This window comes from Hibiscus syriacus, unplaced genomic scaffold (genome assembly GCF_006381635.1).
Source record: "Hibiscus syriacus cultivar Baekdansim isolate YM2019G1 unplaced genomic scaffold, ASM638163v2 tig00110729_pilon, whole genome shotgun sequence".
In the NCBI taxonomy this organism is placed as follows: domain Eukaryota; kingdom Viridiplantae; phylum Streptophyta; class Magnoliopsida; order Malvales; family Malvaceae; genus Hibiscus; species Hibiscus syriacus.
In genome coordinates, this window is record NW_024062843.1 from 1,079,552 (window position 1) to 1,087,322 (window position 7,771).

At 34.9% G+C, this 7,771-nt stretch overlaps 1 pseudogene; it reads left to right on the forward strand.

The window, feature by feature from the left end:
* Positions 1-2,735: 2,735 nt before the first annotated feature.
* LOC120139156 lies at positions 2,736-5,493 on the forward strand (annotated as a pseudogene).
* Positions 5,494-7,771: the final 2,278 nt, after the last annotated feature.

Sequence of the window (7,771 nt, forward strand, 5' to 3'; positions counted from 1 at the left end):
GTGACCTGAAGAAAGAGATCGAAGCTCGGGAAAATTTTCCAACGATCGTATGATCTTTGTAGTCGACCACAAAAACCAGAATCAGACTATAACAAAAGAAGAAGATAGAACTTTTCTAGTTGATTGTGGAACGAAAGATGGATATCACATTTATCTCTTCTTCAATCCACTCTAACACCGAATCGCTTATCATCATATTTTTACTTTGTCGGAATCACCTTTGGATAGTCCTTTATCCCTTTGGAAAGTAGACACTAGGGTTACCCAAAATTGAAACTTAGTATTTGGTTTTGATTTTGATTGCCAATGTTCTTAAAGACTAGAACATCAACATGCATCGGCAAAATGAACCGTGATAAGCCTGTAGGAGAATTGGTCTTCAATAAGTTCCTACCAGAATTAGTTGATATAATGTTACAGGAAGGGATTTAAATAGCTGTCGCAGTCGCGTTTTTTGTCGCGTTACGTTTATCGCGGTCTCATACGTAACGGATCCTATCACGGTCATTGCGGGTATCGCGGATGTTATTTTTTTTTAAATTCGCACAACTTATCATAAAATATAGAAATTATAATTATAATTATTGAAAATCACTTTTAATGATTTTTAGAGTATTTTGTAACACTTCTAGACTTTTATTAATATATAAACACAATTTTTATCATCATTAATTATTTTTGTATTTATTTATAAATTTCTTAAGAATATTATATTAACTCATAACAAATAAAAATTAGAAAATATTGAGTTCAACATAGACTAGGGCTGCAGAAAGTTTTCAATGCATTGAGTTAAATTCTCTTAATTGGAACTCAAATTTCTCATCGTACCACAACTTTCTTACAGATTCTTTACCCAACATAACATTTTTGGTTACTTGTAGAAACAAACCTCTGCCCTATGGAGTTCATCATTTTTCTTACAGTCGATATTTTCACCTCCGATCCAAGACCCCTTATGTTCTAGTAAATTATCTCTATCCAACTAACTCATGACTGAAAGAATCAATGTAGCTTTGACCAGCCTTCCACTTCCAGTGAAGCTAATTCATAAATTAATTCTTGATTGCTTCCTCAAAAGTTGATACTTAATTTTTTACCCAGCGAGATTATCTCTCCTGCTTCCTTTAAGCCTTTCTCAGAACATGCATGTTGATTTGGAGATAAGATTTTAATTTCCAGATCTTTTGAAAGCCTGTATCCTTTGGTCTTCTTCGAATTCTTCTAGATTTTACTTTTTCTGTGGCTTTTGAGATCATTCTCTGGGGACCCTGTTGAACACCAGTTTTCCTAGCACTATTACTCTTCCCATAGCGTGCCTACAACAATCACTAGCCGACATCATAATTATGTTGTTTTACTTTACACAAGCTTCGACCAATCCAATCCCTATTTACATTTAATTGAGTTTGGAGATTGCCCATCGTTCCTGGACTGTGCTCCCATTTTCTGATGACTTTGATGGAGGGTCTCCTCAGAGAATTTTTTAGAAGGCTCCAGATCCAAATCATAAACCATAACCCTAGTAACCCGTCTAGAGGATTAAATGAATTATCCGAGAATCCCAACTCCGTTACTCCAACTTCGAAACTAATATCCCCTACCAAGACTCGACCACCTCATTGATCTTTCCCCTTAGTGAGTTCAAGACTAGAAATCTAGAATAGAAATTTTTTTAAACTCACTATCAAAGTCATTTATCTTACCCCGTGAGCTTGGCCTCCATTATTGCCGCTTACTATTTTACAAGAGCCTTCATTTCTTCCTTAAAAAATACCACCAAATCTTCAGAGGCATTTATCTACTGAACTAACTTGTTGTACACATCATTAACAAGTCCTTGTAGATCTATGTCTAGGTTTTACCTCCTATAAGGTCCCTTTGAATTTCTTCATGGAATTTTCAAGTTCGATTACCTTCTTCTCCACGGATCCAAGTACATCCTTAGATGGTGCTCGCTTCTTCCCAACATTACGATCGTAGGGTACTTCGACCGCTGGGACTTCTCCTTGTTGTTGTGGGGCCATATTTCTTCTTGAAACATGTTCTGATACCACTTGTAACGTCCCTAGATTCTTAAATTAAAAATTGTGCGGTCTTAGATGCTTTTTTGAATGAAACGACTAAGTCAGCCTGAACAATGGAAGTAAAAACACTTAGACAAAATAGCGGAAGCAAACAGAACTTCGAAAAGAAAAATGTCTCACAAACAAGAAGAAGAGAAATCAAGAGAATACTTAACTTTATTCCTCAAAACTTAAATGAAAAATAAGGTAGGAGTAAGCCTCTCTTTATAGTTGAAACTCCCTACATCCAACAGATGAAATTGAATACAATCAGTGGCTAAGATTAAAAAGAAATCTAGCTAAATCTTCACATCATCTTTATTTGAATTCAAAATAATATATAATTAAATAAAAATAAATAAATAAATAAATAAATAAGAAAAGATTTATTCAAATGAGGTCAACTTAAGCTAAAGTGGCCCACGTGCTCCTTGAAGCACCTATGTTAGCCCAGGGTTGTCGTGGTGACGTCTTAGTGTAGCTCAAATTACTTGATGGCGTCCCAGGAAGGTCTAGATGGGTCTCATTGATTCAGCCCGCACTAGTCTCGATCACGGACTAATGGTCCAAGACAATATATATATATAACGATTATTTTCAATTTAAGCCAATTTTATATTCTTTATTTAAAAATATTTTTTCAAAGAAAAAAGGAAAAGGAAACGAGTCATAAACGTAAAATAAGACTTATAGGGCAAAAGGGAAATATAAGAGAATGGCAAAGTTATCAGAGGTGATCGAAGAAGACGGAGAAGGGCCAAGCAACCGAGTCCCTAAGCGTCAGAGGGCTGAGCGTGCTTTTGATATACAAGGCTCAGGTCAAGAAGAATCCGAAGAAGAGGAAGAATCGGAAGGCGAGGAAGCATCTCAAGGAGGAGAAGAAGAAGCATCCCAAGGAGCAGAAGAATCTGAAGGAGAAGAACAATTGGAGAGTGGAGCTGAACAAGGAGAAATGAGCCCTCACACTGCTCAAGATGGATCTATTTCAATTACGTTAGCCGACCCTGAAGTTCTTGATTGTTCTATCTGTTACGAGGCCTTGAGTATCCCTGTTTTTCAGGTTGGTCTTTTAATTGTCGACAATTTGTGTGGTTTGGGGTATGGGTTTCCTCTTCTTTGGTGAAAAACATTCAAATTTTTGGTTAATTTCTTTGTTTTATATTTGAAGGATTGGGTTTTGGGATGAGTTTTAATTTTTGGGTCAAAAGGTTTCTGATTTCAGTGCTTTCCCTTTAATATGCACCTGATTCTTTTTATTGTTATTGTTGAAATGCTTCGAAAAGTTTGATTTTTGCTGATAGATTTTTGTTTGTTAGGGTAAGCTTTTAAAATTCATCGATGTTTTCGAATTATATTTCTTATTCTCTTCATTTTATGTTTGTGTGCCTCTTTTCAACTTGATGTTCTTTAAATTTATATGAAATGAATCCATCAACACTAGTTATTCATGCAAAACTTTGAATATTGACTTGGGGATATGATTGGAGAGAAATTGTTCTGTCCTAGACTTCAGTTTATTAGTTGGTATTGTGGTTTTTATACTTTTGTTGGTGAATATAAGGTTTGTTCATTTAGCAAATCTGCTTAAATTCTATAAATGAATACTAGAATCGAAGTTTGGAACTGCTAAAAGGAACTATATATATGGTGAAGAAAGTGATCGTTAGCTTCAATGACAGAGGATGGTTAGTTAGTTGATAGATCATGAGAATTATGTGAAATTCAAATATTTCTTGTTCCCTATAGAATTCGTAAGGGAAAATAACTGAAATGTTGTTCTGTGTTAAATCTAAATTGCTTTTTCAAAATGCATTGCAAGATTTTTATGCACTTGAAGGTTCTTTTGAGGGTTGTATCCGCATGCTCATGTTAAATATATATCGGACAGGATGACTTAAAGGAAAAATGAAGAGTTACTGCAATATAGTGAGGTTTAGTTAGGCTGGTAACCTTTTTCTATTGTTGAGATCTTAGTTTCATCTCTAGGGTCAATTTTCAAGTTATTACAAATAGTCAGTATAAGCAATACTGGAAGAATAGGTCATTCCTGTCTCTCTTTTAACCATGTAATTAAGACATTTGGGTCCGCAAGTGCTTTTTTAGTAGTGTTCCCGATAATTGAACATGAAGTCATATACATGGGAAAACTAAGAAAAGATTGGACCGTTTGAGATTCTAACCTCTTAAGATGATGGGAAGCTTTGTTGTTTATTTAAGCACCCATGTTTTTGGATATGGGTACGGAGATACGACCCTCCAAGGACTCTCCATATACATGGGAAAACTAGGAAAAGGTTGAAAATACCTGTGTTAGACTCATACATGTATCCGACACAGACACCCAAGTTTTAGTATACGTAGACAGGTAAGCTGCTTGTGAGTTTTACAGTGTTGTTCATACTTGGATATGTTCATGTTGACTTCAAATCCATTTTAGCATGTTGTCATGAGAATAAAGAAAAAAAACACGGTTCTTGTGACAAACCCTTAAAGGGACAATCTTTGATGTCATCAAAACCTTTTTTTTATGGTTTCTTATGTAAATTTTGTAGTAATTTTAGCCTCTTGAATTGAGGGTGTTTTGGTGGATGGATTCGGCATTGTCCGATGAAAGGATATTGTTTGACTGAAATATCAAATAAATTTCCATATTTTTGCAATTTTTTTCATTGTTTAATATTAAATGCATTCTGATAAATTTTTGTGTTTGATTGGCAATTCAGTGTGAGAATGGGCATATATCTTGCTCTACTTGTTGCATGAAAATAAGGAATAGATGTCCATCCTGTTCGACCCCGATTGGCTACAGTCGCTGCAGGGCAATTGAGAAGGTTTTGGAATCCGTCAAAGTGTCGTGCCAAAACACGAAGTACGGGTGTAAAGAAGCATTCAGTTATAGCCTAAAGCAGAAACATGAAAAGGCATGTTCATTTGCGCCATGTTCATGCCCCATTTCCGAGTGCTACTTTGAGGGTTCATCAGAGAATTTAAGTGCACACTTTGGTAATGTACACAAAATATTCTGCAACGCGTTTCCTTTACGATCGTTTAACGCCCATTACCTTTGAGTTTTTGAGAGTCTCTTATTCTTCGGGAGAGGCGGTTCTTTATTCATCCTCCACAATAAGGTTGAGACTTTGGGGAATGTCATCACTTTGAGCCGGATCGGACCCTCAACCGAGAAGCTCTTCTATGAGCTAATTGTGAAATCTCAGGCTGATGCAATACTCTTAGATTACAATCCTTCACAAAGAGCACTCCGAAATGGGTTGATAACCCAGAGTCATTAGGGTTTCTCCTGGTTCCAAGTCAGTTCTCTAGTAGTTCCCGGCAGTCAAGATGGACCTCGGGTGTGTGTTCGATCGGTTTTCCTGCTATAAGAGACCCAGTGGTTCATAGTTCTCGTAAATCTTGGTGCATACACTAATGAACTCCATTTGTGGCAATTGTTATTTAAGTCGTGCAAGGTTTATATATGAATTTCATAACGAAGATTGATTCATGAATACATTCTTGGTAAGAAAGCTTATACTTCATTTTCAATAGATTATTTATTCAAACACTTCCCGTGAGGGGTGTGCGTTTGATATGAGTCAAAAAAATTTTGAGTTGACTCATCTAATTTTATAACTCAAAGTTGACTTGAAATTTTTTTTAGACAAGTCGAGTCTGTAAAATTTGAGTTGAGTTTTTGAGTTTATGTCTAAATTTAATTGTAAATATTTATAATATTAGGGAGGTTCTGCTATGAGGCACCTATATAAGGCTAAGAACGACGTCACTGGCAAAAAGTTTATAGGTTAAAAGCACTACATATAATGTTATAAATTGGAATTGAAAAAATTATCAGTCAGAGTAACATAACAGGTTGCACTAAAATGTTATATAGGGTAAAAAATGAGTTATAAACAGTAGATGTTATGAATACTATTAATATTTTAGATTGCGCTTAAAATGTTATTAAAGTTTAAGTTGATGAAACATTAGATTTTCCCAAGATAAGAAAATAAATTAGAAATTGAAAATGTTATGAATATATTTAAAAAACGGTTGCAACCAATAATGGTATTGTTCACTAAGAATTAGATTGCGATCTAAAATTTTAATATTTTTATTAATAAAATAGATTGCGCCCAAGAATGTCACGGTTCACTAAGAAAACATGTTGCAATATGGAATCTTAATATTTTTAATAATAAAATGGGTTGCGCATAAAATGTTATCAGAGTTTAAGCTGATGGAGTTTTGGATTTTCACTCGATAAAAATAAGTTAAAAACTGAAAATATTATGAATATATATATATATATACGATGGAATATATATGTATTGAAGATCAAATGCATAATTATGTCAATTTTTTTAAATTTTCGCTTCACCATTTCTGTTAAAAGTTAACGACTAGTGATTTGATGGAAGAACTTAAACAGTTGGATGATCTGATTGGCAAAATCGAAATCGATAATCAAAATGAAATTAGACAATAATTAAACTACCACCCATGTAATTTACATATTAATAAACTCATCACTTAAATATCATCCAATTAAAAATTATTTAATATTTAATTTATTGTTTGCAAAAAGGAAATAATTTCAAAAGTAATATTCACATAACGTTCAGTGTTATGTTATTTAAGTTAGGATTTTTTTTTATTAATCCGATGCAAGCACAAGACAATATGTCACACCCCAAATTAGGGCCTAAAATTTTCTTAAAAAATTTCTAAGGACTAAATTGAAATTTTAATTAAATTTGATGACCAAAGTGAAATTTTGATTAAATGTGGATCCAAATTAAGAAAGAACTAAAACTTGAGGACCTATAGTGTAATTATACCATTTTTCATAAGTGTGAGTTTAAAACAAAAAAAATCAGAAACTTTACATTTCTGGAAAAATTCAACCCCCTCTCTCTCTTTTCAACATTTCCTGTTATAGAAGGAAACATTTCATCGACTTTTTGTCATCGATCGTTGCTCCGTTTTCGACACCTTTCACACCATTGTGTTCCTTACGTCATCCTAAGTCCATCGGTGTCCACTTTTTCTCCATTACCGCCAGCGTGTGAAAGCGTGAAGAAGATTAAGTTTTCGATGTTTCAAAATCGAGCTCTTCGCCACTGCTGTAAACCGAGCTTGGTAAGTGTCTCAAAAACTCTTAAAACGTACGTAGGAATGTTTTTGAGCTCTGGAGGCCTTGCACGCACCTCACGCACTGACGCTTCGCGTGGGGAAGTTTCACCGCCTGGTGGGATGCTTGATAATTGGGCCGACCCGCCTGCTCAACACGACCCATTGTCTGACATGACCCGCTGTACCGAACAAAACAAAATTGGTCAATCGTTGATCGATGACTGTTGAACATTGACAGATCGTTAACCGTTGACCGGAGTTGACTTTTTTCCGAAAACCTCCATCTTGATTTTTTTTGACATCCTGAGTCCGATTTTGCGATCTGTTTTGTCAAATTCTGACCCGAAATCCCCGAATTGAGTCCGTTAATCCAAAAATGCTTAGTATTTTTAGCATTTTTCCTTATATATTTAAGATTTGATTATGGAATTTATTCAAAATTACATTTTTATGAAGGTACTCTTGTTTAACCCGACCGAGGATCGGTTAGAACCGGTGCTTCCCGTCCGTGAGATCTACACGATCTGCATTCCTCGAGAGTTACTCGTAGGTATCTTTACATTGTTTAAATA